We start from the raw sequence: 16,336 nt of genomic DNA, 5'->3' as shown, positions 1-16,336 counted from the left end.
TCTGACATTTATCTGCCCAGAGAGTACTCTGAGTCAGATGCAAACTGTCAGATGGACTTAAGCAGGAAACGCGGTAATTGCACTTAGCATTTCAAGGCCATCACCAGCCTCACAGAGGCACTGACACGCTAAAGATGGTTCTGTCCAGAGATGTGCCATGCACTTGGCTCCAGCCCTTGCAGAATACCAAGCGATATTTGTATCGACAGAGGATGAAGGTTTGGCCTCTCTGGTCTGAAAATGGGGCTCCCTGTCTCATCCGTCGAGGACAGCAACTCCCGGTTCCTCCACTTGCTGATCAGACTGACAGCAGGCTTCAGCCAGAGTCAGTGGGTCGATGCTGTGGTGTCAGGACCACATGATGTAAAAATGAAGAGGGAAGTAGCAGAGCTAGAAAAGGAGGCCAGGACTATCTTGAGCCAGAGGGAGCGCAGAGAGATGGAAGAGAGTCCAGGAAATACTAATACATAATACATTCAGGAGTATCCTTTTCCTTATTCTAATCCATGGCGGTACGGCAAATTTCACCAGCCTAACTAGGGTAAAAAGAAAAGATACTTCATTGTCTCAGCTGATGATGCTGCAAACCAGACATCACAAACTGGTGGCTCCTGGGCCAAGTCCAGAACCGGAGATAGGAGCTGCAAGCAGCCAGAGGCTTCGGGTGTTGTCCTGGATTGAGAAGTTTCTTCAGTAACTAGAGATAGAGGAGGGCCAGAAGAATGGGCCTCCACAGTCCTGCTACTCTGAGCAGCAGAAAAACCAGGTTGAGAAGCTCTTCCAGGCCTTAAAGACCCAGGAGCAGGATAATCTGGAGGAGGCAGCAGATGGCTTCCTGCAGGTGCTCTCTGTGAGGAAGGGGAAAGCCCTAGTGGCCCAGCTGCTCCCCTTCCTGCCCAGGGATCTAGCTGTCAGCCTTCTTCTGGCTATCAACCGCCATCTGCCACTCCTGGTCAAGAGGGATGCAGCTGATCAGGTCCCTACAAATGTTATTCAAGCCTCTGGGCAAATATATCAGACGACCTTCCAAGAACTCCTCCAAGAACTTCAGGGACTAATGCTGCTTCCACCTGGCTCCTCAGAGAGGCCAGTCACTGTGGTGCTTCAGAATCAGTTTGGAATAGCTTTGCTCTACACCCTGCTGAGTCATGGGGCACAGCTGGTATCCCTGGATCCATCCCTGGAGGAACCCAGCAGTGACCATACAGCTTGGACAGACATAGTGATTCTGATCGCCTGGGAAATAGCTCAGATGCCTACAGCCTCTTTGGCTGAACCCCTAGCCTTCCCCACCAACCTCCTTCCCCTGTTCTGTCGCCACATGGACAAACAATTGATACAGCAGCTAGCGGCTACCACGCAGCTTGCCTGGATCTACTGATCTCATTTTTCTGGAATACGGACATGTGGGGAAAGTTTAATCATCAGACACTAGCTGTGCGAGCTATGTCTACAGGGATCGAAGAGTCTGAAGACATTTCTTATGCCTTGATACATTGGAGGACCCTACCCAAAACGTTTTCTTAACTGTCTTCAAAAACCTGAGTGATGTGCCTAAAAAGGCATGGTATAATAAGGTATAATTAAAGAGATAATGATGTGTTGAAAAAAAAAAAAAACAGCTCATAGAGAAGTTCTGCTTAGCCTTCATAGCATTTTTTTATCCTCACCCAATGATATGTTTATTTTTATTGATTTTAGAGAGAGAAGGGGAGAAAGAGAGAGAAAAACATCAATATGAGAGATAAAACATCAACCAGTTGCCTCCCGCACACACCCCAGCCATAGATCAAACCTCCAACCTTTTGGTATACAGGATGATGCCCCAAACCAACTGAACCACCTGGCCAGAGTTCGTGGCAGTTTTTTAAAAGTTGAATTACTGGCCAAAATTTCTAAATTGGAAAATTTTTTATTAAAAAAGAAAAAAAAACCTTCAATAAAAAAAATAAAAAAAACAAAACAACAAATAAAATGATTAAAAAAAAAAAACCTTCTGGCTTCTCCTGAAAGATTAGAAGGTCCAACAATACTAACCCCATATATAGCTGGATCTGATGGGCCCTGAGGGGTTTGAACAGGGTATGTGTCTCCTGGTGCCTCACTTCCTATCTGGTCCCTTCATTTGTTTATAACAGCCTCCTAACCCATAAAGGCATTTTAATTCATTATCCCAACTTCTCAAAGGAGAAGATGATATATTCCCTGTCCTCAGATTTCCAAAGAAGAGTGTCTGTCAAAATGGCCACCCCCTTGGGAAGACCCTGAAAGTGGTAGTTTCAACCTCTAACTGCAACCTGTCCTCACTCCTCCCTACAGGGTGAAAGTAACTAATCTGATTGGTCAGATTCCTGAGGGTTTGCCTTCCCATGGATGGATGGGGTGTGCCTCACAAGCAAGGACAGGGGCTCCACCCACCCTCCTAGTTCAATGGCCCCCACAGAGTTCTGAGGTAAGAAAGTCAGGCTTCTTCTCTGCTTCCCAGCAGTCAACACTCCCAGATCAGGCCCCAGGGTCCTATCTGCCCCCCTTCTGTGAAGGGGTGAGATTATTCTGAAGCTGCTTTGCCACCCAATGCTATCAATGGATGGTTCAAGACTAGATATTGAAGGCAACAGAAGACATCAAATCCGAGCTATGTTCTCCAGTCTGGTTTTACCAGGGAACCCCATTCTTTGGACTTGACAGGTCTTTGGTCTTAGCAATAAATGTGATATTTCATTTCTCCATCTAGCTCCTTGTAAATGTCCCCTTCTGATTAGAACCGGGACAGTAGCAGGCAGCATTATTCAGAATCCCTATTCCTCCAATATGTTTTCAAATAAAGTTCTAAGGTTTGGAGGGCTTCTTAAAACGCAGATAAATATGTACATCTTCCTGAAACATTCACTTTACTCAAAGATTTTGGAAGCATGTTTTCAAATCTTTGAGCTCTTAAAAGCTTTTTTTCATAGGCATGCCAAAGCACAATTATCTGAATATCATTTTTCCAGTTGACCACTATTATGGAGTTTTTCACATTTGAAATTATGATGCATATAGCTTTTATGTGCAGGGAAGCCATTGGATAATTAGGTGCTTTCAGTTATTGGGGTATAATCTAAAGCTGCACTAAACTGAGTAGAGTCTACAAGGGAAGAAAGATTATTATAATGTCACTGGGTTCCCATGTGGCCGGTGGTGAGCCAAAGGATTTCTGAGCTTGAGCAAGGATTTCTCTGAGTGATTCTGAGGCACAGCTACATTTTAGGGAGGTTTTTACTATATGCACCAGTTTTCCCACCATTTAATTACATAGAAAATCCACAGCTCTTTCACAATTCACATTCCTGCCACAAATTTGCTTAATGTATTATTTCCTCAGCTTACATCCATTTCCCACAGTAGTGAGCAGCTGATAACACAAATATACCGAAACTTATTTTTTTGTCTGTTTGATTGATTTTAGTGTCACTCCTAATGTACCTTTTTGCAAACAGCAACTTGCAATTTACATTGTCAATTTGGAATATGCCTTAGAGTTTAAAAACCAGAAGCTTGAAGTCTAAGCATGAAATCAGTGAAAACAAGCACAACGATGAGAGAAATTTAAAATAACCTGGGTCCTGGCTGGATGGCTCAGTTGGTTGGAGCATTGTCCCTTCTACCAAAAAAATAAAAGGTTGCTGGTTTGGATCCCAATCAGGGCACATACCTAGGTTCCGGGTTTAATCCCTAGTCGGGGCAAGTACTGGAGGCAACCAATTGATGTTTCTCCTTCACATCGATGTTTCTCTCTCTCCCTTCCTCTCGCTCTCTCTCTCTCTCTCTCTCTCTCTCTCAAATCAATAAAAACACATCCTACGGTCAGGGTAAAATAGCCTGGAATCAACTCTGTCCACAAAAGACTGATAGCAAAATATCCCTCCCCATCAAAACCTGAACTGGTGCCCTGGCCGGTTTGGCTCAGTGGATAGAGCATCAGCCTGCGGAGTCCCAGGTTCGATTCCGGTCGGGGGCGTGTGCCTTGATTGCAGGCATAATCCCAGTGGAAGGTATGCAGGCGGCAGCTGATCGATCTTTCTCTCTCATCAATGTTTCTAGCTCTCTATCCCTCTCCCTTCCTCTCTGAAAAAAATCAATAAAATATATATATATTTAAAAAAACTTGAACTGGTAATAGATTACAATTATAAACGTAGATAATATGGATTGTAGCCAAATATACCTACTGAAAATGATGGTTTTAGAAAAGGACACACAAGTCCCAGATTTTGGTCTCTAATTACCGTTCCCTGATTTAAAAAAAAAAAAGAACTCAGGATTGTTGCAGAAATAGCTGACTTGAGGTCTGGGGCATAAAATGTACAAGATGAACCTGGAATGTTTTATGCCAGAGAGAAAGGAAGCTATCAAGTATCAATGGGATCTAGTCCAGAGGATACAGAGGCTACCCCAGCCTGAAGGGGCTCCTACTAAAACAAGATGATTTATTCACACAAAAGGCTATTATTGTGCCAGTTATTTACCTATTGCCTCCCAGCTGTAAGCACCCCCCCCCCCCCCCCATACTCTGTATGTGATGCTAACTTGGGCTCTGCAAACCAAATTTCAAACTCTCTCACTAGCTGGCTTCCTGGTAGGGTCTACTAATAGGAGATACTAAGGAGGAGGGATAAGAGAGTTTCTGTTTTCCTTCTCCTAGCAGCACACCAGCTCCAATCTCCAGCTTCCTCCAACATTCCCAGCCCTGCAGCCCTTCCTCTCCAAGCTTCTAATCTAGGCCCAGGTACCCCTCCTCTTCCTTTTCATCCCTTCAAGGAAGAAACCAGATCTCTCACAGGTGAATGCAAAATTGTCCACTAATGGTTTGGCCATTTGCTGTTACTTTCTCTAATGATAGTGATATTGTCTTATAGGCTGTTAATTATACTAACTGTTAATTTACACCATTCTTTATTATAAAATAACTAAGAAATTTTTGCATATATATATATACATATATATATATATGCTTAATGTTTTATTTCCTCAGCTTACATCCATTTATATATATATTCAAACATGATAACCCATGGGGAAAAAGGGTTTGCATTTGGGCATACGTGGCTTTACTTTAATAATCACACAGCTTGAAGACATCAGCAATGACTGTATTATTCGCCAATAACACTTTGTCCTTGATTTTCTCATTGTGCAGTGGGGATATTTTTAAAAGACGATATCAGGGCCTGGCTGGGTGGCTCAGTTGGTTTTAGCATCATCAGGTAACACCAAAAAGTTGGGGATTTGATCCTGGGTCAGAGCACATATAGGAAGCAACCGATTAATGTGTTTTTTTCCTCTCCCCTCCCCCACCTTCCTCTCTCTCTAAAATCAATAAAAACTTATCCTCTTAAAAATATAATAAAATAAGATAAAAAGTAAAAAGTGACATCATTTTAGATGGCTTTAATAAAAAGCTTTTTAATAAAACTAGGAGACACCTTGAAAGCCTATTCAATTACTCAGCTACCTACTGAGGGGAGGTGTTGATTAGAGTTTTTCAAACTCGGGACTAAATTGCTATGTTTCTTCTCAGACATTAAAAAGACATGAAGACAAGGTAAGATCTGGAAAAGGTGAATTAATTCCTTGCTCAATGTCAAGAGAGATATGGAACTGTTCTGTTTAGCTGTTTCTTTCCAAGCCTGAACCATTTCAGCAACAGCCGTAAGGTCAAACTAGGGACGGCCTCAACCCCTGTGAGAAGCCACTGCAATGGAATGACAGCAGGAGTTGGAGGACGAGGATTCGTCATGGAGAGTATGAGTTACCTATGACTCTTAGCTCATTTGTATGTGATACAAATTACAGGCTTAGTCGTTTTAAAAATCATCAGCCACTTTCTTCACCGCAAAAGTCCTATGATGAATATTTCCTGGGACAGTTCTGTGGCTCAGACCTTTCCTGTGTGACCCAAGCAATGGGACTTCTCCAGTAGAGGATGACACTTGTCGAAACTGCCACCAGTGCTGACAGGCTGCACTGCTCCGTGTCTCTGGCAGCTTCTGTGGATTTCTCACCTCTGTGGCTAACCTGACATGCCTCGCCAGTCCGTTTTCTGTACACACATCCTGAACTGTCACATCAAGGCAGAGAAGAGAGAGCATCTGGGTACTAAACGTTTTTCCATTCTCAGCTAATTAAATAAGGCAGTGGTCTTTGAGATTCATCAGACTGATCATAAAAATCTTGTGTCTTCACATTGTATTTTAAACAAAATCCGGTTCTCTGACCCTGGCCTGGGGGGCATTGGTGATCTGGTCCCAATCAAGTCTCATCTCAGTCTGCATGTTCTAGCCACACTTTGCCTCCTCTTTGCTCCTCGGAGAGATGAGCTTTTGCTGACATGGATTCCTGGCACATTCTCTTCCCTCTGTTTAGAAATCTCTTACCCAGTTCTTTGTAGGTTGGCTCCTTCTCATCCATCAAGTTTCTTTTTGAAAATCCATGTTTGTCCAGCCGGCATGGCTCAGTGGTTGAACACTAATCTATGAACCAGGAGGTCACGGTTCAATTCCGGGTTGGGGCACAGGCCTGGGTTGTGGGCTCAATTCTCAGTGGGGGGCATGCAGGAGGCAGCCAATCAATGATTTTCTCCATCATTGATGTTTCTATCTCTCTCCCTCTCCCCTCCTCTCTGAAATTAATAAAATATATATTTTAAAAATCCATGTTTTCAGGAAATATCCTCTGACCACCCTATCAGAAGTATCCCATGCTGTGTACTTTTCTAGACACTACTCACAATTTGTAATAATACATTTAGGAAACTATCTGATTGATGTCCATCTTTCCTGCTAGATGGTAAGCTCCATGAGAGTAGGAACCACAACTACCTAGCCTAAGCATTGAAAATGTTTTCTGTATAAAACCAAATAATAAATATTCTGGGCTTTGTGGGCCACATAATCCCTGTCACAACTACTCTACTGTCACTGTGTAAAAAGAGTCACAATGATTCATAATTAATGAGCGTGGCTGTGTTCTAATAAAACTTATTTACAAGATTATGTGAAGGCCCCGACTTGGCACGCTAGCCATAGTTTTCAGATGCCTGGTCTAGCCCTTTGTTATATCCTCAGTGTCCTGCACAACACCTATCATCTGGTAAGTGAAACAAATAGACATTAAAAGAATGAATGAGTGAATGAATGAATGAATGAATGACCCTAAAGTCAGTTTAGGCTAATGTTTGGGAAAGTTTGGTCTTCTGAGTTGGATTTTTCTCCATACTGAACTCAAAGTCTTTCTTCTAGTCAATTTCATTTCTTTCTTTTCAACATTTCTCAAGCTGACTTTCATTTACTGTTTGACAAGTTGCTCTCCCTCCTTGAGCTTCACTAAATCTAATCTCAGAACTACTCTTTTCCTGTTCAGTAGTGTCTACATTCATCTTTCATTGACTTGGACCGAACATGAACATTTCACTCTCATCACTTCTACTCCACTGTACTCAGCAGTCAGCTACATGACAAGTTTCCAGTAAAAAGAAAGGACATAGGAAGGACTGTGAATTCTGTATATAAAAGCTGGTACAGCATTTTTGGATGGCAATTTGCCAGTATCTATTAAAATTATAAATATGCCTCCTATTTAACCCAACCATTTTGGGGAATTTCCCCATAACTCCCTATACCTATACCTGTACCATGATTCCAGAATCTGATGTAATGTCAGTATAGACCAGTGATAGCGAACTTATGACATGCGTGTCAGAGGTGACACGCGAACTCATTTTTTTTGGTTGATTTTTCTTTGTTAAATGGCATTTAAATATATAAAATAAATATCAAAAATATAAACCTCGCCGAAACCGGTTTGGCTCAGTGGATAAAGCGTCAGCCTGCGGACTGAAAGGTCCCAGGTTCGATTCCGGTCAAGGGCATGTACCTGGGTTGCGGGCACATCTCCAGTAGGAGATGTGCAGGAGGCAGCTGATCGATGTTTCTCTCTCATCGATGTTTCTAACTCTATCTCTCTCCCTTCCTCTCTGTAAAAAATCAATAAAAATATATTTTAAAAAAATAAATAAATATAAATCTCTTTTTTACTATGGTTGCAAATATCAAAAAATTTCTATATGTGACACGGCACCAGAGTTAAGTTAGGGTTTTTCAAAATGCTGACATGCCGAGCTCAAAGGTTCTCCATGACTGGTATAGACAGTAGTTCTACTCTGGCCTAGGCCAACTATCCACACAGACTACCAGTGATATCCCCATTGTCTTACCCTTAGTTAACTTTATTCTCTGTTGCCTCTAAGCCAGGCTTATAGAATATATACAATACAAAAGTCTTGTAGGGATGGTTGTGGTCCTTTGTAGTAGGCAGCTTCTGCCATTACCCCCAATAGTCTCCACCTCCTAGACCCCACCTCCTGGTATTCATGTCGTTGTATAATTCTCTTCCCTTGGGTGTAGACTGAAGCTAGTGACTTGTTCTAACAAATAGAATGTGGCAAAATTGATGGATTGTTACTTCCAAGATTCAGTTACAAAAGACTGTGATTTCTGCCTTGCTAGCTCTATCTCTGACTCTCGCTCTTCCCATGCACTCTAATAAAGCCAGTGCCATGTTGTGAGCTGCCCTCTGGATAGGCCCATCTGGCAAGGAACTGGGGGTGTCTTCCGGCCAACAGCCAGCAAAGAATGGAAGCCTTCAGCCCAGCAGCGTACAAGGAACTCAATCCTGCCAAGAAACCACCTGAGTGATCTTGGAAATGGATCCTCCCCTCTCAAGCCCTGAGATAACCACCACTCTGACCAACACCTTGACTGCAGCCTTGTCAGAGACCCAGAGCAAAAGGATCTGCTGAGTCACACCCAGATTTCTGACCTATAAAAACTGTGACATAGGATTGGAGACCAAGATGGCGGCGTAGGTAAACACCGGAGACCGCTGCCGCAAACAACCATTTCAAAAATACAACTAAAAGACGGAACGGACATCACCCAGAACCACAGGAAGGCTGGCTGAAGAGAGACTCTACAACTAGAAGGAAAGAGAACAGCAAATCGAGGCTCAGAGGCGGCGCAGTGTGGAAAATACAAAGGTACCGAGGTGCGCGCGCAAAGCAGGCTGGTGGCTGAGGGCGCGGTTGTTGTTTTCTGTCGGGAGTGAGTCTCAGACTCTGGGCTCCGGATCCGGGCGAGTCTCTAGGGACCCAGACTCAAACGGGAGAAGCGGGATTATCCGGCATCAGTTGGAACCTGAGGGCAGCTTTCTCTCCGAGGTTTGCAGCGGCTGCCGGGGTTCTGAGAAGCAGAGCCTCTGGGAACGGGACTGAGCGTGGCCATAACTGCTCCCTCCGCCCGCCCTGTGGATCCCGCCCCACCCAAACCCTGCGCACAGCCATTTGCCGATCACCTCAGGCAAGGGCTGGACTAGCGCCTCCCCAGAAGGCAGACGTTTTCCATACAGCTGATTCCTATAGCCAGTCGGCCTGGTGGTCAAATCCCTCTAGTGTTAACTACAACAATTAAGGCTTGGCTAGAACAAGACTGTGCACAGAGACCACAAAGGGGTGCACCAAGAAAGCATAAAAGATGCGGAGACAAAAAAACATGACAGAAATGGAGGATATGGAGCTAAGAATCGCAATTTTGAGGGCTTGCCATAAATTTGTGCAGAGCCTCACGAAAACTAATGAGACCCTCGATGCTATGATAAAGAAATTAGAAAGTAAGCATACACGGACTGAAATAAAGAATATTATACCCAATAGCAGACCAGAGGAACACAATAATCAAACCAAAGATTCGACAAAAAACACCCAATTGGAAAAGCAAAATGAAAAAAGAATCCGAAAGTGTGAAGATAGTGTAAGGAGCCTCTGGGACAGCTTTAAGCGGTCTAATATCAGAATTATTGGAGTGCCAGAAGATGAGAGACAGCAAGATATTGAAAACCTATTTCAAGAAATAATGGCAGAAAACTTCCCCCATCTGGAGAAAGAAATGGACTTACAGGTCCAAGAGGCGCAGAGAACCCCAAACAAAAGGAATCCAAAGAGGACCACACCAAGACACATCATCATTAAAATGCCAAGAGCAAAAGACAAAGAGAAAATCTTAAAAGCAGCAAGAGAAAGAGGCTCAATTACCTACAAGGGAATACCCATACGACTGTCAGCTGATTTCTCGACAGAAACTTTGCAGGCCAGAAGGGAATGGCAAGAAATATTCAAAGTGCTGAATACCAAGAACCTACAACCAAGATTACTTTATCCAGCAAAGCTATCATTCAGAATTGAAGGTCAGATAAAGAGCTTCACAGATAAGGAAAAGCTAAAGGAGTTCATCACCGCCAAACCAGTATTATATGAAATGCTGAAAGGTATCCTTTAAGAAGAGGAAGAAGAAGAAAAAGGTAAAGATACAAATTATGAACAACAAACATGCATCTATCAACAAATGAATCTAAGAATCAAGTGAATAAATAACCTGATGTACAGAATGAACTGGTGATTATAATAGAATCAGGGACATAGAAAGGGAATAGAATGACTATTCTTGGGGGGAAAAGTGGTGTGGGAGATGCGGGAAGTGACTGGACAAAAATCATGCACCTATGGATGAACACAGTGGGTGGGGAGTGAGGGTGGAGGGTGGGGTGGGAGCTGGAAGGAGGGGAGTTATGGGAGGGAAAAAGAGGAACAAATGTAATAATCTGAACAATAAAGATTTAATTTAAAAAAAAAACTGTGACATAATACATGTTTTGCTGATTTTTTAATGTTTTCCCAAGTGGCCTATTTGTATTCTGCTTTTCCACCAATGCAATAAATCTGCCACCATTTATTCTTTCATTTGTTCAGACAGATATTTACTGGACTTACAAAGTACAAAGCACAGTAACCACTGCATCTCACTCAATCTGTGTGCATTTGCTCTGATGTTCCTTTTTCTCTGGCCAGAGCTCTCCTCATATATTTGCACATTTGGCTAAATGTTTGCTCTTTTAAGTCACTATGTTTGGGGCAATTTGTTATGCAGCATTAGATAATTAATACATCCTCTCTACTGAAATGCCAGCCAGGCATACTTGCTTGGGTCTTCATGCTGTCCAGCTGCATTACATACAAGGAAGTAGCACTGGCTTTCTTTCCCACTGACATCCAAGGAATTCTCTAGTCTTGGGGTGAGGGGCGCCCAACGCTCTCCTGGCCTGGATAAGACACTCTCTTTACAAATGTGAATCACTTTCTCACTGCCTTGAACCTTTTCCGAAACACCTCCAAATTCTCTGAGGATTAGACTTTTTGAAAACAAAATCCAGGAAGACTTGCTGGTGACTTCTGTTTTGTGCTCTGCCACATCCATTCCATGAGGCGATAGAGTACAGGGCTGCTCACCTACCTTACTTGGATAGGGGCAATGTAATATGCTTAATGCCACCCAAATTTGGTGACACTTTCTGTCTTCAATTTCTACTGTTATTGCAACATTGCTTTTCAAGAAAGTAATCCACCCACAGTCATTTCAGCACATGAGGTCAGCATTTCATAAGAGTTTGATTTTTTACAATTTACTTATCATTACTTGGGGAGTGGGGAGTAGAATTGAAGACACTTATAAGTCTTCCAATAAAGAACCCGTTTGTTTGTTTGTTTGTGTTTGTTTAGCCTAAAATTTCTCAATTCATTTAAACATGGAATCTTCTCTTTCCCTCAGAAACAAGACCATGTCTGAGTTCCCAACACTTCATGCGGTTTCACCATGCATGACTTTTCCTATGATATTCTCTTAGCTGTAAACTCTGGATTACCAGTCACAACCCAGGAAACCCCAGGTTATAAAATAACAGCTTCTCCATGACCTCAGCCACACCCGGAGAGTGCAGCATGGCCCTCCTCCAGGCCATCTCTAGGCCTTGAGCATGAGTCCATGGCTGCATTTTTCACACTTTATTAAGGTATACTAGAGGCCTGGTGCACGAAATTCGTGCAAGGGGCTCGGCCCTCACAGCCCCAGCTTTGTCCAGAAGGTCGTCTGGAAGGACATCTGGAAGGTCGTTCAGCTGTCCAGTCTAATTAGCATATTATGTTTTTATTATTATAGTTGTTAGCATGCCTGCCCCACTTCACAACCTAGAAGAGCAATGTGTCTTGTTCTGTATCCCCGCATCTAGCCACAGTCTTGCCAAATGCTGAAAACTTTACTCAGCTGACCTCAGTTGGTCCCCACAGCTACCCAGTCATGAGCTCCACCTATATGACAAAGCTGAGGCCAGTAAGTGGTGGAGCGAAGATTCTAACCCAATCTGCCCATAGCCATTATTGCATCCGTATCTACCAAGCTCTATTCAGTAAGCTCTTGGGACAAAATAGGAAAAAACTATCCTTAAAACCAAACAAGACACTATGCTGTACACCTGGAACTAATACAAAATAACATGGGATGTAAACTGTAATTGAAAAATAAATAAAATGAAGGGGCAGCTTTCACAGGGAAAAAACCTATAGACTTCAATGTTAGTCTAGAGAGCCCTCCCTCTCAAGGTTGTACATTTGGAAGCACAATGTTGACTTCTGAGAGTTTACAGCTCATTTCCAGAGTTTTCTACCTCTGAGCTAATCCCAAACAGAAAAGGAATCAGCGTCGTGAGTTTTGAATGCGTCCTCCTGTGCACCCCAGAGTGCCAGTGGTCACGGACCACAAAGCAAATCCCTCTGATTCTTTGTGGCTCAGGGCTGGGGATTTGTCCATCAGCCCCAGCCCCTCATTGTCCATTTTCGCCTCCCTTGTCAAAGCCATTGACAGCCATGGCGGCTGAGACATACTTTCTCCTGGGACCTGTCTCCTTCATGCTTTGCATTCCCCACTCATGCCTGCCGTTCAGCCGATCCGTCTTGCTCTAAAGTGGATTTTATTTTTTGCATTTGTCTTGTCTGAAGTTCTCATTACTTGAATCTCTCTGGCTTGCACTTAAGAGTTTATCATATTTCCCATTTGGCCGCCTCCACCGCTGTCATCCATCTTACTCCAGCAAACACACAACAGTATCGGCCGTCTTCCCACCCCTGGTCTCTCTCATCAAGCTTACCCTTCACGGCTGTCCTGATCCTAATATGCGTCATTTACTTTGGGTCTTTTTAACAAGGCACAGTTTTTCTTCTTGGTTTGTTTGAGATTTTTGTCCTCCCTCAACAATTTACTTTGTTCTTTTCCTTTCTTCCCAATTTTCCCAAAGATCTCATTCCCAGGGTATATGGAGACAGGTTTGCTAAATGTCTTCTTGACTCTCTGTGCCTCTGTGGTTTTCCCTGAATTGCAAAGTACCTGATTAGTAAGGTTAACCTTGCCCATTACACTGCAGAAGCAGCTGTCTGAGAGAGAAGAGGAACCGGGTCTCCAGTTCATCTCCTAAAACCCTACACAGTTGGGGAAGCTTCCCAAAAATCATCCTTTTCGCCTACTGTGTGGGCTCTTTGGCCCCATACTCAGTGGGACATGTGCTTCTAAGACAAAAAGGAAAAGCACTCATGATCTCTTTTGCCAAAAGCCCTCAGAATGTCTCCAATCCTTCTACCAGATGAGGTTGTTTCAGAGCACGCTGGGGAGGCCTATGTGATTAAAACATGAAGGACACAGACCTGTGGGCTTAAGGAAATGAAGAAGTCGAAGGAAAGCAGGAGGAGCACTTTCCCTCCCACACCTTAGGACAGAGCTCTGCACCTGGGCAGCCAGAATAGCCTGGGGTGGAAAGAAGAATTCTCTTCTCTCCCTGAGGTGGCCCCAACCTCTTACCTTAGGGCTGATTGACTCTTCTCAAGAGAGCAGCTTCCCATAATAAAATGGGCATCTATGTTAAGGTCTCAGCATCCTGTTTGGAATGTTGACTCCACCAGTTACTGCTCAACTCAAGCATTCTCGAATAAAAAATTGTAATAATGGCCCTAACTGGTTTGGCTCAGTGGATAGAGCGTTGGCCTGCGGACTCAAGGGTCCCAGGTTCGATTCTGGCCAAGGGCATGTACCTTGGTTGCAGACACATATCCAGTAGGGAGTGTGCAGGAGGCAGCTGATTGATGTTTCTAACTCTCTATCCCTCTCCCTTCCTCTCTGTAAAAAATCAATAAAAATTTATTTTTTAAAAAATTTGGAATAATGATTAATTCTAGAAGGAAATACAAAGCAAAGTGCCTGGAATGTCTAGGTATAGTAACATGAATAATCAGTTTTCTTCACCAGGAGTGTGGTGAAAAAAAGAAAGCAAGCATAATAAACAATTGTGATAATACTAGCATCTACTGAGTGTGTACTATCAGTCTTCTAAGCACTTCACATGGACCAATTCATTATCTTCACAACAACCCTACAAAGACAGAGATTTCCATTTTATTGATGGAGAAACTGAGGCACAGAGCTAGTGTAATAACTTGCCTGAGGTTGCATAACTGGTATGTGGCTGTGTCAGGATGCAAGAAAGCTGAGTAAAGAGCCATCACTTTTAGTCACTCTGCTATTGTGCCTTCATCTGCTCTCCAGCAAGAGGTGGTCCTGACTTGGCAAGGCCCCAGCTAAATGCTGGCAAGCTGCTAATTTTATATTTTCACGTCACTTAGTTCAAATGTTCTGCCATTGTCAAAGCATTTCTCCCTATCATAGGCATGTTGGCAACAAATATAAGCATATAATTAAATTCTTATTAACTCATTATGGGATTTTAAAAAACCATATTGCTGAAATTAGCCACATCAACCATTACTCCTCTTTAGTCTCTGAGTTCCATTTTCTAGCTGAAATAATAAATCACATGATCAGGACAATGAATAATACTACTTATTGGCTGGAATTTCTCCCAGTCTAAGGGATCAGAATCATTCAGTCTTGCCCAGTCTTGAGCTGTTGCAATTAAGTCACGCTGGGCATGTTTTAAGCTTTTAAATAGATTCTAATGGGTGTTGCTTGTTCTCAGTAAATATCTGATGAATATCCAAAATTGTAAGTCCTACAGAAAAAGTTTTCTGAAATAGAGTACCAACCCCTATATTGATCATAACTCTTTGGTTGCAACTAACAGAAAGTCAATGACAACTAACTTAGGCCAAAAACAGAGCGGGGAAAGACTGATTATACCAAATGTTGGTGAGGATGTGGAGCCACTAGAATCTTCATAAATGGTACACCAGGACAGAAAGCAGGAAAGTGGTTTAGCAGTTTTTTAGAAAGTGAAGCATACACTTACCATGCAACCAAGTCTTCCACTTTTAGGTATTTACCCAAGAGAAATGAAACCAAAACCATGTGATCATTCAAGGACTTTTACCCAAATAGACATAGCATGATCACTCACGATAGTAAATAACTGGGGGGTGGGAGGGGGGGGGAAGTCCAGGTAAATAGTTAAACTATAAAATATTTAGCATGCAATAGAATATTTAGAAGCAACACAAACAAATCTCAAAATAACTATGCCAAGTGAAAGAAGCCAAACCACCCTGCCCCCTCAAATATAGTACAGACTGTATGATTCCACTTAGATAAATTTCTAGAAAATAAAAACTAATCTATAGTGATAGAGAGCAAATAAGTGGTTGTCTGGGGTTGCGGGTAAAGGGAAGGATTACAAAAAGGTTTGAAGCAACTCTGTGATGTGATAGGTATGTTCATTATCTTGATTGTGGTGATGTTTTGATGGACATCAAATTGTACACCTTAAATATGTGCAGGTTATTATATGTCAATTATATCCTATTAAAGCTGGGAGGGGCAAAAAAAACAAGATGGCGGCATAGGTACACACCGGAGATTGCTGCCTCGCACAACCACTTCAAAAATACAACTAAAAGACGGAACGGACATCATCCAGAACTACAGGAAGGCTGGCTGAGTGGAAATTCTACAACTAGAAGGAAAGAGAAAAGCATACCGAGACTCAGAGGAGGTGCAGTGCGGAAGTAAAATACAGAGGTACAGAGGCGCATGCGGAGAGGGCTGGTGGCTGAGGACACGGTTGTCTTTTTCAATCGGGAGGGAGTCTCAAGCTCTGAGCTCCAGTTCCGGGCGAGTCTCTGGGGACCCGACTTATACGGGAGAAACTGGACTGTCTGGCATCGGTCGGAACTCGAGGGCAGCTTTCTCTCGGGGGTGCTTGCAGCGATTGCCAGGACACTGAGAAGCAGGGCCTCTGAGGGCAGGACTGAGAGCAGCCATAACTGCTCGCTCTGCCCTGTTGATCCCCTGGGACCCCGCCCCGCCCAAGCCACGGAGGCTTTTGCATATGAAAGGCCTGGCCCTTTGCAATCTGATAATTACCTAACAAACTGCAGCTGGCCCAAGGCCCCAGGGCAACTTGCATTGTGTCACAG

General features: G+C 43.2%; 1 pseudogene; it reads left to right on the top strand.

Moving 5' to 3' along the window:
* Positions 1 to 577: 577 nt before the first annotated feature.
* Positions 578 to 1,381, top strand: LOC139009470 (protein PAT1 homolog 2-like; annotated as a pseudogene).
* Positions 1,382 to 16,336: the final 14,955 nt, after the last annotated feature.

This window comes from Myotis yumanensis, unplaced genomic scaffold, assembly GCF_028538775.1.
Source record: "Myotis yumanensis isolate MYYU_CA2020_CCGP unplaced genomic scaffold, mMyoYum1.0.hap1 SCAF_4, whole genome shotgun sequence".
Taxonomy (NCBI): Eukaryota; Metazoa; Chordata; class Mammalia; order Chiroptera; family Vespertilionidae; genus Myotis; species Myotis yumanensis.
The sequence above is the reverse complement of the archived record's forward strand: the minus strand, read 5'-3'. Positions and strand labels throughout refer to the sequence as shown.